General features: G+C 42.1%; 1 long non-coding RNA gene across 2 annotated transcripts in view; it reads left to right on the top strand.

Annotated features, from left to right (window-relative positions):
* The window catches only part of LOC142828028 (uncharacterized), a 65706-nt gene that overhangs the window by 14780 nt on the left and 31936 nt on the right, over nucleotides 1–18990 (top strand). The window contains exons 3-4 of one of the 2 annotated variants that reach the window (XR_012902942.1): nucleotides 3225–3298; nucleotides 9987–10160. This is a non-coding gene — a long non-coding RNA (uncharacterized LOC142828028). Of the gene's footprint in view, nucleotides 1–2647; nucleotides 3299–9986; nucleotides 10161–18990 lie in introns of both variants that reach the window. The other variant, XR_012902941.1, reaches the window with a different exon arrangement.

Raw genomic sequence — 18990 nt, 5'->3', positions numbered from 1 at the left:
GGCTTTAGGAGCCAGCTGGTTGCTATATCTGCAAGAAGGAAGCAACAGCCGCATTGTTACTCGGGTATTTGGAATGTGGTTGGCTTGGCAGCAGTTTATGTTTTGTAGTGTAAATTTCAAAAGCAGGTTATATTTTTCTCTCCATTAAGGAGAGGCAGTTTTTATTCTGTGTAATCAAGTGGCAGAAGGAAATGCTTATGTTCTCGTGTGATTAAATTTCATTCACTTTGTTTCAAGCCCTGTAAAAGATCTGATGCCTGGTTTTTTACCTATTTTCCTGTACTTCAAAGAAAAGGGCACATTTCTGCTGGAGGTGGGCAAAATGACTTGGCTGAACTGGAATAGAATGGTATTTAAAGGAGAGGTATTTATCTACTTCACATCCTCTGACATCCTTCCAAGGTAGTAGTGAGTGTGAATGCAGATCTCCTCTGCCAAAACAACAGACATTGAATTACTGTCATCCTGCCTTGTGCACCAGATCTGAAAAGACTGGAAGAGAGAATGTGTGTGAAGAATTAGTGGACGCACAGTCGTGTTCCTCATGCTAACGAAGAGACTGGACTGGTTGTAATTAATACAAAGGGGATACTTTATTGAGATTGACGCATATTGGACTTGTAGTTCATTCTGGCTCTCTAGCTCTCAAACAGACATATTTTAGCATAGTTTATCTAGTGATGCCACACAAGAGAAGAAATACTGGCCCTACTAGAGTTGATGGCAAAACTCCCAATGTCTTTAAAAGGTCAGGATCTTGTCCAGAGTCTCTGTAAGTCCTGTCCAGGACTAAATAGTCGGGGGGGCGGGGGGGAACCTCTTGATTAGAGATGGTTGGGCATTTTCCAACAAAAACATTTTTTCACCAGAAAATGTCAGTTTCTGAAAATGAAAACTTTGTGTGTGAAATAGTTGGTTTTGATGAGTCTCCCGATTCAACAATTTTCTGCAAGTAAAAAAGAGTATAGAAATGTCTCATTTTTATACAGTTCTTGCCAGATGAAAAGAGTTTGTTTTTTCCATTTGGAAGGGATTGTATTCTTAGAAAGTTTAAAAATTCAAAATATTTTAAAAGGTTGAAATAAAAAAAACCCTCGGAATTATCAAAGCAATATGTTTCATTTGCCAATGGGGGGAAAAATCAGTCTTGAAACAGAATGGAAAGTTAAAAAACATTCAGGGTTTATCTAGACTGCAAGGCTATTTCGGGATACCTCTGGTATCCCAAAATAGCTACCCCGCGTCCAAGGAATGCGTCCGCTATTTTGAAATAATTTTTGAAATAGCAGTCACGATATTTCAGCATCCCGGTAAACCTTGTTCACAAGGAATAAGGGATGTCTCAAAATAGTGCTTTATTTCTAAATTTGGCACCATGTTGATGTGCCAAATTTCAAAATAGCCTATTTTAGAATAAAATCTAAATAAGAAACGCAATTTGCATAGTGCAAATTGCGTATCTTATTTTGATTTTAGGGTGCAGTCTAGATGTACTCTCACAGTGTGAAAACTGCTCCTCCCCAACTCTGCTCTGGATTATACTGCAAGTAGTTTTCAGTGAGGGGCTTACCAGTATTTCAACAATGGTGGTACTTCTTTCACAAAAATGTCCTCCTGAGATGGAGGTGCAATGGGAAAGCTGTGCAGGGACAGAGAAATCTACGTTAGTTGTTTTAATGGGTTATAAGGCCAAAAGGAACCACTGTGATCATCTATTCTGGCCTCCTGTAAAACAGAGATCATAGGAATCCCATCAATTCGAACTTCCTTGACTTATAGGATGGCTTTTAGGAACCCCCCTTCCCCCCATGTATTCTTGATTTAAAAATTGCCAGGGATTGGCACATTAATCCTGCCTGCTACAGATCCTCTGAAGTGCTTGCTTCAAGGCGCTGCACCAATTTCCCATCTTTCTCTGCAAAGTCTAGCCACCTATTTGAGGGCTGGGCAGCACGTGTTGTAAGTTTGGCATCAATTTGGAATCAATCGAGTAGCAGACTAGCAGTTCAGGTTTTGGCTGTTTGCCTCTTGAGAGAGGATGAGGGAATTCAAAATCCAAGCACTTGGTTGCAGCACTTAGAGGAAGGTCCTGGCCTGCATTCTGGTTTATCCTGGGGAACTCCTCCTCTGTCCCAGTCTCACCCTACTCTGGTCCCAAGCAAAGTCAGCATTGGTATTTCCTCCTGGCCCTGTCTTATTACTCATCTTGTCTAAATGGATAGTCTTTGGGGTGGGGAGAGTGAGGGTCTCCAGGAGGGCAGATAAGTCCTGATAGAGACTCTGCCCCATGCTCCAGTGCTAAATTACCCTCACTGTTAATAAGGGGCACATTATTTCCAGTCTCTATTTGTCTGTCTCTGTATTTAAAGAAAAATGTTTTCTCTTAACCAGTATTAAGGATAAGGCAACACAACTAAGCAAATAAAACCTCTTCGAGAGCCACTTCACTATAGTTGCTTCTATTTTCTACTTGAAAAATACATTGAAGCTATACCACTGTACCAAGTGCATAATTCCAATTATGAGTGATGCAGAAGGCTTTTTAGCATGTAAAGGAGCCGTACCATAACTGAGAATGCGTCCCAAAGTGTTCAGTGCTTGCAAGACAAAGAAAAAAAAGTTTATTTTTCATACTTGCCTTTGCTAGATCATTTATGAATATGACCCTGAGCAACCCTTTTCACATGGTTATCATGAAAATGGAAATCATCTAAGATTTACATGTAAGAAATCATCTAGGAAATTCATGCCAAAGGTATAAACTTTCAACCAGTCTCGAGCCCACTGTCATGTTATCTGTTCTCTGGAACTAGACTTTCCACTTGAGTGGCGGATGGTACAGTTGTGCAATCATCACCTGCTGTTGGAAGTCTAAAATATTCATCTGGCCTATAAAGATAAAAATATCTTGATCACAATAATAAAACTTTTGTGGGCAATGAAAAATACCATAGCCAGAACCCAGTGTTTCAGGACACTTAAGCCAGAAGCAATGCCAACTGAAATAAGATGTGGAAAGTGCATTGATATTTGTATGGTGGTATTCTGTGCCCCTGCCTCCAGTTTCCTTCTTTGTTTTCCTGCCCAAGAGCTAGTTCAGTTATGAAGACAAAGAGAAAGCTGGGCCAAGTTCTCAGGTGAGATGCCACTGTCTGGGGATTGTGTTTGTTTACAAAGACATGTCATGTGATGAATTATACTGATCTAAATCTTTTGCCTCTTAGATCTCTCCTTTCAACACTAAATCCATCATGACATAAGAGCAGAAGCAATCATCCTGGAGATAAAGCCAGAGAAGGTAGACTACTATTATAAACAAATCTAATTTTCTGTTCATTAATTAGATATGATCAAAATTATAGACAAAACAAAGAGTGAAGCAAACCGGTATGATGCTCAAGGCATTTCATTCACAAGGGTCATTTTCAGATGGCTGTTAGTTTACCAACATTTGGCACTTTTAGTTGGAATTTTAGTACATTTGTTGCTGGCATAGGAGTAAATTTTGGTGGTTGGGAGGCAGAAAGTTGAGCAATGATGGATTAGCTTTAGAGGATGAAAAATATTAACTTATTTCCCTCATTAGAAAAGTTTGCAAAGTTACCTTACAATACCCTGTAGTTGGTTTTAAATATTTGAATTGTAACAGGAACTTAGGGCCACATTTTTCAGCTGACATTAAATCAACATAGCCCAATTAAATGATGCCTCTTTACTCCAACTAAAGATCTGATCCATGGCTTTTAGACCATATGTGTTCTTTTTTGGTATGAAAACAGTGGCATTAATTTGGCTGCCTTACAAGGCTTCTAAGAAGGCTTACTCCATGTATGCAAGCAGGTTTTTGTTCGATCACAATGCTCCATCAACATACAATTGACCATTTGCATATATGTATATATAAATAGAGTGGACACATGCACTGTGGAGATGATCTTATAGTGTTACAGCAGATCTCCATAATCATCCACAAGAGAACTAAGTGAAAAAACATTCTTAAGATTTAGGGTTCTGTGTAACGTGGCCTGTGATGGTGCATGCAGAAAGAAGCTGGACTCTGAAGAAGACATCTCTCTGTCCATACAAAATGGAAACGTATATATGAAGTGAAGTGATATTTTTTTCCTTACTGACCGCATATAATTTGTAGTGCACAATATAGACCATTTTTCTGATGTCCAGCAAACACTATAACATATGGAATTTATTTGGCCCTTCATTTATCTTTGTTAAAAATAGGAATTTCCATGCAAAAAAACCATTCAGATTCCAAACTGAATCATTTAAGTCAAGAAATGATCCTGTAAATGGGGATTGTACAAACTTGACTCTGGAATCACATGTTTTTACACTGTGATAGAATCTTTAATCACAAATTTGTGGGCTAAGTTTTCCAGAGCCCATGTTTAGGAGGGCAATGCTTAGTGAACAAGGCAGCTGTTTACCGTTCATTAATTTGTCTTTGGTGTTCAATTTTTTGGCACTGTGCCTCAGATCCTATATACCATCTGTATCCTGCACAGAATGAAGCAGCAGTGCAGTGGGAAAATTGATGTGAAAATGTAATTAAAAGTCTTTATCATAATGCATATGCACAAGGAGTCTGAATTAATGTTGTGTGATAATGAGCATTGCTATAAAATCCTGAATGGATGAATGGATAGCTGGGTGTTCAGTTTATAAACAAGACAGCCAAAGAAAGACCTAACTTTCAAAGACCTAACTTGTACAGATCTGGTAAATGTGAGAGAAGCTAGCATCTTTTAATGACATTCTGGGACTTGGATCAATGGGAGCGTCTACACAGCAATTCCGTTATTTCGAAATAACTTCGAAATAATGGATGGCTTGTTCCGACTTCTGAAAACCTCATCCCACAAGGAATAATTCCTCTTTCAAAATCGGTATTTCAAAATAGCGGTAGTGTGGACGCTCCACTGCTGCTATTTCAAAATAGCTCCTCCCCAGGGCCATTCAGAGCAATTACTCTTTAGTGCTTCCTGGGGCTCTAAATCAAGGCAGTGCATCCAAAGTAGGGGAGCCTGCTTCAGACTAACTTTGAGGCTTCCCTGTAGTGTAGATGTGCTATTTCGAAATAAGCTATCTTGGAATATTTCTTCCACAATAGTTTATTTTGAAATAAGTGTGCAGAGTATGCCTACTGTAGGAGAGCAGAGTGTGGCTTTTACTCTGTTACATTCTTCATCATCTCTGGCTGCTTAAATGGCCACTCTCTCTTCTGAAGGCCGATGCCTGTGAATGGTGTCAGTGGTTTGAAGATGGAGCCCTCCTTGTAATGGACTGGGACGCTAATTCGAACTAGTTTTTTAGTCTGGATGCGTTAGTTCGAATTAGCTTAGTTTGAATTAACTAATTAAGTTAGTTCGAATTAGCGCTGTAGTGTAGACATACCCTCAGTGTTTACTTCCCCACACTCAAAGCTATTCTGGAGGAACTGCCTTTATGATATCAGAAACTAGCTCAACACTCCTGGTCTTTAATCTTTCATCTCTCCGCTGAGAGTGCCAAAAGAAAGCCACATTTCTGAACATGACTGTTGTAATTCGAACATCTGTCTGGATGGAACCACCAACTGATTTCACATATGCATCTGACAGTTGTCAGATGGGAATAGCTTTTGGGTACTAGTACTGCCTTTGACCACAGTGAACCAGTTCATTATTCCCTTACTAATCTCCAGCCTAGACAATTTCTTCCTTCATGTCTTTTTGTCCCCACCCCATAATCAATTTTCCTTTTCCTAGATTTGGTAGCATGTTGAACTGTTTTGTTTTGATCTTTTTTAAAAAATGTATCTTTCTTTGTATAAGACAAATACAATTTATAAACAAAAAGTTGGTTCAAATCAACTCTCCCTAAACATTTGGTTTTAAAAATGTTGAAGCAGGATTATTTGACAATTCCTAAACATTCAATCACATGGCCAGGTGGCTGAAGCTCTTGAATTCTAGACCCACTCTGACATTCATTTTCTGCATAGTCTTGGGCAAGACACTCATACTCAGCTGCCTGTGTCAAAAGTTGTTGTTGAGGGGCTGTCAATGTTTATTCAACAGGTTGATTATATCAATCACTGTGGGTTTGGATTTTTATAAGTAATTATGGGTATGCCTACCCTGCAATATAAGTCCACGGTTAGTAGAACTCAAGTTAGCACTCCCTGGGTTTGTTAACCTAGAGCTTAAGCATCTACATGTGTGTGTATCCCCAGTTTAGGAATTGTTGAACCCTGCATCCCGGTCTGAAGTTTCAGCATCTACACTGTTTTATTTGGACCTGAGTCTAGCCACCCATATCCCAGACTTCCTAGCATCTTCCCATGGGTAGCCCCTCTCCCCATTTGTTGGTGGTGCAGTGTGAGAAAACTCAATTATCCACTAAACTTGACTGTCCAGAAGACAAAAAATAGTTGTGCTGTGGAATTATGAAATACATTTCCAGACTCTCAGAGCACAAGTCCAGTAGGGCTGTGTCTACACTGAAAAGCAATAGGGTTTGAACCCTTTGTCCTGGCTTGTCTCAGGCTAGGATCCTGTATAGTCCTGGAACCCTGGTGCCAAGCCCTGGGTTAGATCAATTTCAGAGCGTCCATACTACCAAGCCCATTATTTCAAAATAATGAAATTTCCTCCAGGAATAACGCTTATTTTGACATAGTTATTTTGAAATAATGGTAATATGGCTGCATCACTGCTACTATTTCAGAAGAACTCCTCCCCAGAGTAATACAAAGTAATTGCTCCCCAGTGCTTCCTGGGGCTGTAAGTTGAGGCTAATTTCGAGGCTCCCCTGTAGTGTGGCCACACTATTTTGATTTTGTTATTTTGGAGTTATTTCAAATTTAGGTCTTTTGAAATAATTTCCTAGTGTAGAACATGCCTGGTGGCTATGTCTAGACTGGCCAGTTTTTCCGGAAAAGCAGCCGCTTTTCTGGAAAAACTTGCCAGCTGTTTACACTGGCCGCTTGAATTTCCGCAAAAGCACTGACTTCCTACTGTAAGAAATCAGTGCTTCTTGCGGAAATATTATTCTGCTCCCGTTCAGGCAAAAGTCCCTTTTGCGCTAAGCTTTTGCGCAAAAGGGCCAGTGCAGACAGTTGAGATTTGTTTTCCGCAAAAAAGCTCCGATTGTGAAAATGGCGATCAGGGCTTTTTTGCGGAAAAGCACGTCTAGATTGGCCATGGACGCTTTTCCGCAAAAAGTGCTTTTGCAGAAAAGCGTCCGTGCCAATCTAGACGCTCTGTTCCGAAAATGCTTTTAATGGAAAACTTTTCTGTTAAAAGCATTTCCAGAAAATCATGCCAATCTAGACGCAGCCTTTGTGTGTAGCTGGAAGGGGGATTAGACTCCAGTCTGAGTTGACATCCTGGACTTACATTGCAGTATAGACGTCCCCTAGATGACTCAGACCAAAAGACCCACTGATTTTCAATGAAACTTGAGCTCTTTAGTCTCCTAGGTGTTTTGGAAAATTCCATCATCTATAAATAAAGTAATATATTGTCATGGTCATTAGGGATTTCCAGGATGTGTGTTCTATTAAGGCATTAGCGGGAGACACAAAAAAATCTGTATTCTGGTTCCCAGTTCTACCAGGGCTCTTGTGTGACCTTTAACAACCCGCTCAGACTTTTTGCACTTAAGTTCCCTAATTATAAAGTAGAAATAACAACACATTCCTACCTCACAATGGGGTTTTGAGGATGATGTCATTTGTGTATTTGATACTGTGGTGATAGGTACCGTAAAAATACTTGGACAGATGGATGGTAAAAACCATGAAATTCAGATTTTCCACCCATTTTTACCATAGAGAAGAGTCAACACCACCTGAGCAATGCTGAGGGGAAAGCCTGCCATGTGTGCTCTTTAATAGGGATCCTAAAACTGGTGTAGAATACCAGCTACTTTGAGCCTGCTGGAAGGCATCGGAATGAGGAACTCTACCAATCTCAATGACTTTCTCCACCTGTAAGGGAAGTCATTCAAACCTTCCTATAGGATCAAGGCAAATGTTCAGCATTGCCTCACTAGATCATGTGCTATTGTTGCATGGTGTGGAGTAGCACTGTTTTGTGCTTATCACGTGCTTTGTAAGGATGAATTGAGCTTCTTGGAAATCAGGACACCTCTCATTCTGCTTGCTGAGCACATCACTGGTTATTACTATCCTACTGTGAAACAGGAAACTTCAAACCACTGTTCCCCTAACACACACACACACACACACAATTCTGGATACATTTCCTGTTCTCCCCACCAAAACACCTGTCTCCAGCTAACAGAGCATAGAAACTGGGGCTCAGTCAAAGGAAACTGATTTGTTATAGTTTTGCACAGCAGATTCATTTGAATTAGTGCTATTATGATGTCATAGTGTTTTTTACTTGCACAGATTCAGAGATCACTGTGTGTTCATTAAAATATGCATGAGACCCAAATGCTTCAGAATATTTAGGGCAAACGGTTATCAGTCTCAAACCAATGCACTTGTTATTTGTTATTCATTATTCTCCTTAATCAGACACCATGAATCTTGCTGCAAATAGTTTACATACAACTCAGAAGCTGAAGAATGTTAAACAAGGCCATTTGGGGAATACTTATGAGAAGCAAATGAATAGTTCAAGCATGTCTAATGAAGACAGGAGAAGGAGCTTTTCAAACCTATGGAGCTTGTGGGAGTTGTAGCCTTTCAGTTGATGATTAGAATTATAAAATTATTTATGGGGGTGCGACATGCACTCGTCACAGATAAGTTATTTTTCTGGCACTTACTGAGAGTTAATTAAGATAAATTGTCTATAATTAAGAATATTAGAAAAATCAACATTCATGATGGTAAGATAAGTACAGTGAATTGGTTCCCTGCATTGTTCATACTTGCAGACTTAGAAACAAAAATGAAAGCATAAGTAAGTGGTGTATAGCAAAGAATTGGTCCAGATGTAATTTACATCACCTCAGGGACCTGATGGACCTTAAAATTAGGGAACTAGGCTGCACCTTTTATATCCCTTCTTTATGTAACTGTTTGGATACACAATCATATTTGATTATCTGCCATGACCATAACAAGATTAGTAGCTATCCATTGTGGTACTTGAGCTATTGCAATTGATCTTTTGGTCATTAATATTAATAATATGCCTCAATCATTTATCTTTCTTATACATCATTGTGATCCAACTGCCCAGATACTGCTTCATTACCATATTGCAGCCTTCCATCCCCTGGCTACTTCTAACTTGTGCAACTTGCAATGTAGTATACATATACCTTTGTGGTCACCTGCTTACTTGTATAGAATGAGAGCACATAAACTAATATCTGGCCTTATGTCCTCAGGCCTTGTTATTATAACAAAGTCTACTAACTCAAGTTCTCCTACTTCTCATTACAGGTTCAGCAACTTCCATTATTATTTCTATGAGCAGGCTTAGCAAATAAATTATATATTACCCCAAAATATGAAATTTCAGAATTACTAACTATGGTATATAACACACCACTTAAATTAATCTCTGTACTAGGTGAGAGAAGGATACATAATATAACACTGACTTTTAAAAGGCTACTGAGGCAGTCTTGGTAATTATAGGCAGGTAAGTCTAGCTTAAATACCAGGCAAACTGGTTGCAATTATAGTAAATAACAGACTTCTAAGACACATAGATGAACACAATATTTTGGAGAAGAATCAACACGAGTTTTGTAAAGGGAAATCATGATTCACCAATATACTAGAATTCCTTGAAGGGGGTCAACAAACATGTCGACAAGGGGGCCCCGTGAATATAATGTACTTGGATTATCAGAAAGTCTTAGACAAGGTCCTTCACCAAAGGCTTGTAAGCAAAGTAGGGGGTCACAAGATAAGAGGGAAGGTCCTGTCATGGATCTGTAACTGACTAAAAGATAGGAAACACAGGGCAAAAATAAATTATCAGATTTCTTCTCCCTAGGTTCTTCTTGTTCAGGTTGTTCTGCTCTGAAGGCAACCAGCCACCAACAGCAGCATAGAAGTAAGAGTGGCACTCAGAGACATTTGTTCACATTTCAAAATCCACCAGAACAGAAACGGGAGGACCAGAAAAGAGATCATGACTGGGAAAACCAGGATGTATGATAAGCTATAGGTAAGAGGCAATATGTTAATTGTATGTACTTATATAGGAAAAAAATAACTGATTGATATCCAAGGGCTCTTTTGCCTAGAAGGCAAAGACACAACAAGAACCAGTGGCTGGAAGTTGAAGTTAGAAAAGTATAATTGGAAATACGATTAAACTTTTAACAGTGAGAACATTGAATTTGCTTGTTATGGGACACGCTTAATTCTCCTTCAGTTGGGGTCCTCAAACCAAGACTAGCTGTCTTCTTAAAAGGCATACTTCAGTTCCATCACAAGTTGTTGCACTCAATAATGCCTATTTAATTAGTAGAGAAGTAAGTTACTGGATGGATTCTATGATGTGTGTTACGCAGGAAGTCAGGCTGCAGTAGTCCCTTCCGGTCTTAACATCGACAAATCCATCAAAAATGCTTTTGCTAATTTTAAGTGCTTTCTTCAGCAATTATTAACTCCACATTGACTTTAATTAAGCTCTCCACAGTCTTACAGATGTGTCAATATTTTCTATTTTGTATTATGGTACATGCCAAGAGATTATTTCAAAATTCATTTCTGTACTCCAGTTATGACATTCTGGTCAACCATTCACTGTAGAGCAAAAATTAAAATAAAATTAAAAAAAAAGCTCCCTAGAAACCATCCCTCATAGAACAGCCATAGACATGTGGCTTAGATTCAATTAAACTGATAGGGTGCACAGTTCAGAGCCAATTTAATTAGTTCTCATTTTATGTAAATGAAATTTCCAGTTGTAATGAATCAAGTCATTGCTTTCTTGCAGCAGTTTCTCCTTTGCATGCTTAGTACTTGTCCTGTCCTTGGTTCAAACTTTAAAAAAAAAAAAAAAGGAAAGGAAAGGAAAGGAAAGGAAAGGAAAGGAAAAAGAAAAGAAAAAGCCCATGGAATTGAAAGACTGAATTCAAAAACAAAATGTTCTGCTCTTACATAAGTGTTATGGAGATGCCACAATAAATTGCCATCTGGTTCTGTTTAAATCATTGAAGGTTATGTTGTGGCTAATCTATGACATAACAAATTTCAGCTTACATTTCAGATAAATAAGTGGGAAAAATAATAGTATCACATGTTTATAGACAGGGCAAAGGCCTGGGTGCAAACCTCCTGGCTCTTTGGGGTGTTCACATTCAGAATGTCGCAGTTCAATGTATTTCTAATTTATTTAGAATCTTACTCTTAGAATGACCCCAAAGAACTTTATAATTATATACCAGTGGGAATCAGTTCTTCCATCACCTCCGTGCAACCACGTCTGGGGAGAAATGAAGCAGCTGCCTAGCAGCACACAACAAACAATACATAACAGTGTTGGACATGAAGTTGGCGAGTATCATATCAAGCTGAAACAGCAGAAGTTGTTTAAATCAGTCTCTCTGGCTATTTCAATGACCCTCAGACACAATAAATTTGTCTTCACGATACCATTGTGAAGTAGAGATTCAGGGAAGTGTGATACCAGTTTTACAGATGCAGAACTGCAGCACATGGGGTCTGTCTACACTGAAGGTACCCAGGATCTGTCTAGACACTCTTGAGCTCAGATTCAGAAGATTGGGTGGGCTTGGGCTCAGATGGCTACCTTGAGTTACCTCCAGGGCTGCAACACCCATACTGCTATTCCCAGCATGCTTATGCTAGCTCCAAACTGCTCCCTGCTACAGTGTAGACATAAGGAATTTATGAACAGATCAAAGTCACACAAGGTGGATGAGATCATATCTTTTATTGGACGGACTTCTGCCAGTGAGAGAGAAGCTTTTGAACTTACACATGGCTCTTCTTCCACTCTGGGGAAGTACTCAGAGTGTAACAGCTAAACACAAGGTGGAAGCCATTGTTTAAACTTTAGAGTAAATAGTGAATACGTATTTCAAGGGGCTATTAAAGATGAAATGGCCCATTAATACCTCTCCAGTGACAGAGATGAAAGGAGAAAAATCAACAGGAGTAATGGAGGAGAATACTGAGTTGTCAATTGTTGTAATAACCCATAAATCCAGTGTCTCTATTCAGTCCAGTATTTTCAGTGATAAATTTAAACTCCCATGCTCATCTTTTGAAAGTATGGTGCAACTTTCCTTTGAGGATGAGGACTGAGGGGTCAGTTATGGAGTGATTGCTTTGTGAAAAGTGTTTGCCCACAGGTGATGGGCTGCTTTTGTCTTCTGTCATTTTTCTGTGTGAATTCATTAAAGCGTAAATGGTTGTGTTTGGTTTCCCCAAAACTGTTATAGGGAAATCCAGTGCACTGTATGTGTAGGACCCATGCATTTGGAAAGATGGCTTGTCTGTGGTAGAACCAGGAACTCTTCTATGTGACTCAGCTGAGTCCCAGCATAGACTGTAAATCAAACAAAGAAGGATGGTTTAATAAAAAACACAGTAGCTAGGATGCCTGTACATGCTGTCATTCCATTGCTTCATGAGGTAGGAGAATTATTCCTGCTACAGAACAAGGGTATGTCTACACTACCCTCCTAGTTCGAACTAGGAGGGTAATGTATGCATACCGCACTTGCTAATGAAGCCCGGGATTTGAATTTCCCGGGCTTCATTAGCATAAGCGGGGAGCCGCCATTTTTAAATCCCCGCTGCTTCGAACCCCGTGTAGCGCGGCTACACGGGGCTCGAACTAGGTAGTTCGGACTAGGGTGCCTATTCCGAACTACCGGTACACCTCGTTTCACGAGGAGTACCGGTAGTTCGGAATAGGACCCTAGTCCGAACTACCTAGTTCGAGCCCCGTGTAGCCGCGCTACACGGGGTTCGAAGCAGCGGGGATTTAAAAATGGCGGCTCCCCGCTTATGCTAATGAAGCCCGGGAAATTCAAATCCCGGGCTTCATTAGCAAGTGCGGTATGCATACATTACCCCGCTAGTTCAAACTAGCGGGGTAGTGTAGACATACCCCCAGTTATCACTGAGCTTTTCCTCCTACTTGAAACCCAAATATACACCTGCTTTTACTCCATAGAATCAGTGTGGAGGTTGTGCAGTATGGAAGCAGTTCTCATCTTAACTCTGTAAATTTCCTCCTGAAGTTGAGGCAAACACATGAACCCATGCCATTCTTAAAGTTGGGCTTATCTTCTCAGTTGTATTATTGATATATTAACCTCACACTGGTTTAGGCACTTAATAGAGGCCAGCCAGCTTTCTTCTTTTCTTTTTCTTTAAAGGCATGTCTTCTGCTTTTGGCTTTTACTTGATTTCACTATTATTGGTAATCTTGAATGAGGAATGCTGACTTGGCTTTTTTTTAAATGTTAAACTGCATGAAGCATATGCATACTATATGGCTACGTCTACACTGGCCCCTTTTCCGGAAGGGGCATGTAAATTTCACCAGTCGTCGTAGGGAAATCCGCGGGGGATTTAAATATCCCCCGCGGCATTTAAATAAAAATGTCCGCCGCTTTTTTCCGGCTTATAAAAAAGCCGGAAAAGAGCGTCTACACTGGCCCCGATCCTCCGGAAAAAGTGCCCTTTTCCGGAGGGTCTTATTCCTTTGAAGTAGGAATAAGACCCTCCGGAAAAGGGCACTTTTTCCGGAGGATCGGGGCCAGTGTAGACGCTCTTTTCCGGCTTTTTTAAAAGCCGGAAAAAAGCGGCGGACATTTTTATTTAAATGCCGCGGGGGATATTTAAATCCCCCGCGGATTTCCCTACGACGACTGGTGAAATTTACATGCCCCTTCCGGAAAAGGGGCCAGTGTAGACGTAGCCTATAGGTTGGTTCTACATAGGTACTGACATGCAAGGTTTCCAATATAGACCCCTCTTTGTCAGACCATAGTTACCCATTTGTACAGGACACAGAAGCTAACTCCCCACCATAAATGTGAATTTAGCTTATTTTCAGTATGGGACTACTAGACAGAGGGAGAAAATCTTACAAGCAACTTATATGTATCCACAATGGTGAGAAGAAAGAGTGTCTAAAAGCAAGGTTTGGCCCAATCTGCATTAGGAAAAACTCATGGAAGAAAATGCCTTTAAGAACAGTATGTGAAAGGGAAAAAAATTAACCCTCTCTACCACATACACATCTCAGGAAAACTACCATTGGGAGGAAGGAAAGAACTCACTGGTCTTCTTGACTAGCCATTCCCCCTAAAACAAGAAAATGTAGAAGTTTATAAACATCAGTAACTTTAGCAAACCAACTAATGCATCATATTTATTATCAATAAAATATCATCCTTAAATTGTTTGCTGTTGGAAAGCAGAAATTGGAGAAGCAATCAACAACCCTCTTCAAATGCATTGCCCCTCATCACAGTTGGGAAAATTAGAATGCTCTTAAAATATGAAATTCAAGTGTGTGCATTCTTCCAGAAAGAATGAATCAGACCTTTCCGTGTCAGGCATTCATTCTACAGTAATTCTTCACACTGAGCCCAGACTGTTAACCTTCAGCTAAGACTTGTTTAGTAACCAGTAAGAACTGCTGATAGAATCAATATCAATCTAAATGTTAGTTCCTACTCTGTATATTTGCTGCCAGGGCCTCTTGGTGGTTAGTCAGCCCTAAGGTGACAGCTCCCGGGAACTAATGGTACCAGTGCTTTCAATTGGCTGGCGAGTAGTGGGAAGGGTTGCCAACCCTTCAGGAGTGTCCTGGAGTCTCCAGGAATTAAAGATGCTGCTTTAATGAAAGATTGTGTCATGTGATGACACCTTCAGGAATATGTCCAGCCCAAATTGGCAGTCCTAGTCCTGGGAGCAGAGTGGTTGTTTTTGTCCTGTCAGAAGCAGTCATTTCAGATGATGGAACTGCTTTCATGCTAAGTAAAGCAGCATATAATTTATAAAGTAAAAGGGTTGAAATGTTCAAAACTGGCTTCATGTCTCAACCCGCTTTAAGGACAGATTGTGCATTAAGGCATTGGCCTGGATTTGAGGCTGCAGAAAGCCAGTTACTACCTGGGAAGAAGCATGCCTCTAATTTAAGGAAGAACTGACCATGTAAAATGGACTCACATCTCTTAGGGTATGTCTACAGAGCAGGGCTATTTCGGGATACCAGAAGTATTCTGAAATAGCTACTCCACATCTTTTGAACGTGCCTGCTATTTTGAGATAGCATGTGCACTATTTCAAGACCTATTTTGGCATTTGTAACCCTCGTTCCATGAGAGTCAAGGAATGTTTCAAAATAGCATGTTATTTCAAAATTTGCACCATGTAGATGCACCAAATTTTGAAATACACTATTTCAAAATTCGATGGAAATAAGATACACAATTTGCATAGCGCAAATTGTGTATCTTATTTCGAGTTTAGGGTGCTGTGTAGATGCTCCCATAGGCTACGTCTAGATTGCATCCCTTTTTCGTAAAAGGGATGCAAATTAGATACAGGCAGTCCCCGGGTTACGTACAAGATAGGGACTGTAGGTTTGTTCTTAAGTTGAATCTGTATGTAAGTCGGAACTGGCGTCCAGATTCAGACACTGCTGAAACTGACCGCCAGTTCTGACTTACATACAGAATCAACTTAAGAACCCCAGGCGTCCCCAAGTCAGTTGCTGCTGAAACTGATCAGCAGCTGATTCCAGGAAGCCCGGGGCAGAGCAACTCTGCCTGGGGCTTCCTGTAGTCAACGCTGGTCAGTTTCAGCAGAAGCTGACTTGGGGACGCCTGGGGCAGAGCAGCTGGGGTGCTACTGGACCAACCCAGCAGCACCCCATCTGCTCTGCCCCAGACGTCCTGATTCAGCCGCTGCTGAAACTGACCAGCAGCGGCTGAATCAGGACCTGGGGCAGAGCAGCTGGGGTGCTGCCGGGTTGGTCCAGTAGTGCCCACGGGCGCTGCAGGACCAATCGGCAGCGCCCCAGCTGCTCTGCCCCAGAGTCCAAAACAAAAGCCTGGTCTGCTGGGGGGGGGGAGCACACTAGCTGTGCCCCCCCCCCCCCAGCAGACCAGGGACATGGGGAGCAGAGCCGCAGCGGCAGCAGGGTGCCACGCCTCTGAGGCTTTGCTCTGGCAAAGCCTCAGAGGCAGGAACCCCGCCACGGCTGCGGCTTCAGTCTGGGTGCCTGTGGTCTGCTGGGGACGGTCCCCAGCAGACCACAGGCACCCGGACTGAAGCCACAGCCGCGGGGGGTCCCGCGCCTCTGAGGCTTTGCCAGAGCAAAGCCTCAGAGGCGCGGGGAATCGCCGCTGCTGCCGCTCCAGTCTGGGTGCCTGTGGTCTGCTGGGGACGGTCCCCAGCAGACCACAGGCACCCGGACTGAAGCCGCAGCCGCGGGGGGGTTCCTGCCTCTGAGGCTTTGCCAGAGCAAAGCCTCAGAGGCGCGGCACCCCGCTGCCGCTGCGGCTCTGCTCCCCATGTCCCTGGTCTGCTGGCTTCAGCTGATTCTGCGGCTTCAGTCCGGGTGCCTGTGGTCTGCTGGGGACCGTCCCCAGCAGACCACAGGCACCGGGTCTCAAGGGGCAGCAGCAGCGGTTCCCGTGCTTCTGAGGCTTTGCTCTGGCAAAGCCTCAGAAGCGCGGGAACCCGCCCGGTGCCCCTGGTCTGCTGGAGACGGTCTCCAGCAGACCAGGGGCACCGGAGCAGCTTACGAACGGGGCTTTCCCGCCCCGACTTCCGGGGCGAGAAAGCTCCGTTCGTAAGTGCGGATCCGACGTAAGTCGGATCCGCGTAAGTCGGGGACTGCCTGTATATCGAAATTGCTAATGAAGCGGGGATTTAAATCTCCCCCGCTTCATTAGCATAAAAATGGCTGCTGCTTTTTTTCGGCACGGAGCTTTGCCGGAAAAAAGTGCCAGACTAGACGCGGATCTTTTGGAAAATAAAGCCTTTTCCGAAAGATCCGTTATCCCTTATTTTAAGAGGACGGTTCGGCAGCATGTCCAAATGCTGCTCAGACTCTGAAGCTCCTCTGGAAGATTATTCCACAGCCAGATCCCCTCAATAGAGAATGCTTGGGCTTCCACTCTGACATGCTACACTAAAAATAAATACAAAGATCACATGAAAGATGGAGAAGACTTTGTGTTTGGTATTGTCCAAGTGGAGGGCATTTGTTCTGGTAATTCACAGATTTATATGGCAGAGGTTTGATCCATTAATTGCTTTGAATATTAAAGCCAAGGCTTTAAACTGGCATGTGAAGGTGATTGGCAGCCGGGGGAGGGACTTGGGCATTGGTTTAACATGCTCCTGACAGCTTGAATCAGGGAGAAGATATATGGTTTCATTCTGTACTAGCCGGACTTTGGCTGGACAGACAGTGGTAATTCCATCCCCTTGTGCAGGGGGACTCTGGGGAAAATACAGGCAATTCACCTGGGTAAGGACTGATATGAACTTCAGTACAGTATGCATGTACTGGTGTGGTCATACCATGCTAGAGGAGAGCCCAGGTGTGCTGGTGGATTGCAAGGGCATGCAATGTTCTACCTCGTCTATGCTGGCTTCCTCTTCTGACTAATATGAAAGGAGAAACAGGCCCAGCTTTCTCCCTGTTTTCGTAGAGGTGATGAACACCCAATCCTGTGCTCAGCAGCGCTCTGCATGCTGTTGTGCTCAGCTACTGCATGGTGGGGCTCTTACCCTTCTCACCCTGTCATGCACCTGCACAGCAGCTGGGCGCAGCGTGGCCCACAGCTGTTTCAGGTGCCACATACTGCACTAAAAATATACACAAAGATCACATGTAAGATGGAGAAGGCAAACAGAGCCACACGCATACTGACTGCATGCAGTGCCTTGAAAATGGGCGCACCCATGTGCAGGGGTGACGGAACGGGGGATCACAAGGGTCATACCCCTCCCCCCATTTTTTACCCACTCTAAAGGTGAATGATGGGTGTAGGGTGGAGAGAAGTGAGCAAGGGGCAAGGTCTTAGTGAGAAAGGGAGGTGTGAGAGCAGGATCTCACTGAGAAGGGGCATCAGAAAGGGGGGGCAGGATCATGGTTCAGATCCTCATGGCCCCTACATGTAGGGATCTTCTTCCACTCTTGGCCATGCAATGCAAACTTTATTCTTGGGGCTAATGTTTCCCATCTCAGACACTGAAGAGTGGCGCTCTGTCTGGGTGATTGAACAGAAATGGCTCGCTGGTCTCCCTAAGTGTGGATTATAATAACGGTGGGGTGCATGTAAAAAGCTAAATGCTCTGTCTTCAGTTGCCTGCTTCTGTTTATGCTTGATGGCATCCACACTGCCTTTTTATGTCTCTTATCCAGTCAGCCAGGTTGTGGGCTGCACATATGGTTTGCTAGATTCATCTAGACATTAATCTGGCTTGTTGTATAACAAAACTTCCAACCACCCCAAAATAAGTCAGATTAGAATCACACAGTGTGTGCGTCTCATTCATTATCATGTCAGCCTTGAACTGTCTGTCTATGAGTCATATTCATTCTCCGGAATGAAAAGATCCTAAAAGGTGTTTATTTCCTTAAAGGCGATGTATTAAGATAAATAATACTTTCCCACTTCTGCGCTGAGATTTGATTAGCATATGTATAATACTGTGAGACATTTGAAAGGAGTTATATATGTGAACAATATTAATATTGTTACCTTCCTGGTTGTTGAAACAAGTATTGTACAAGAAAACCTACTATATCAAAAGTTATACTAACAGTTGAAACTTGTTTATTTAATTAGCTTGTTTCAGTTTAGGGGAGTGAAATTAAACACTTTATTTTTGTGTTCACAGTCCTGTCACTTTGCCAAAATGTAGACAACATGCTATCTAAATGTTGGGCAAATAAACACAATGCCAATCCAGCTGTAATTTTTATACTCTTCCAAAGTTGCTGATATTTTCTAGGGAAAATGTCATAGGCTGCAAATGAC

Source organism: Pelodiscus sinensis, chromosome 3, assembly GCF_049634645.1.
Source record: "Pelodiscus sinensis isolate JC-2024 chromosome 3, ASM4963464v1, whole genome shotgun sequence".
NCBI classification, from domain to species: Eukaryota; Metazoa; Chordata; order Testudines; family Trionychidae; genus Pelodiscus; species Pelodiscus sinensis.
Note: the sequence above shows the minus strand (reverse complement) of the source record. Positions and strands in the feature narration are given on the sequence as shown.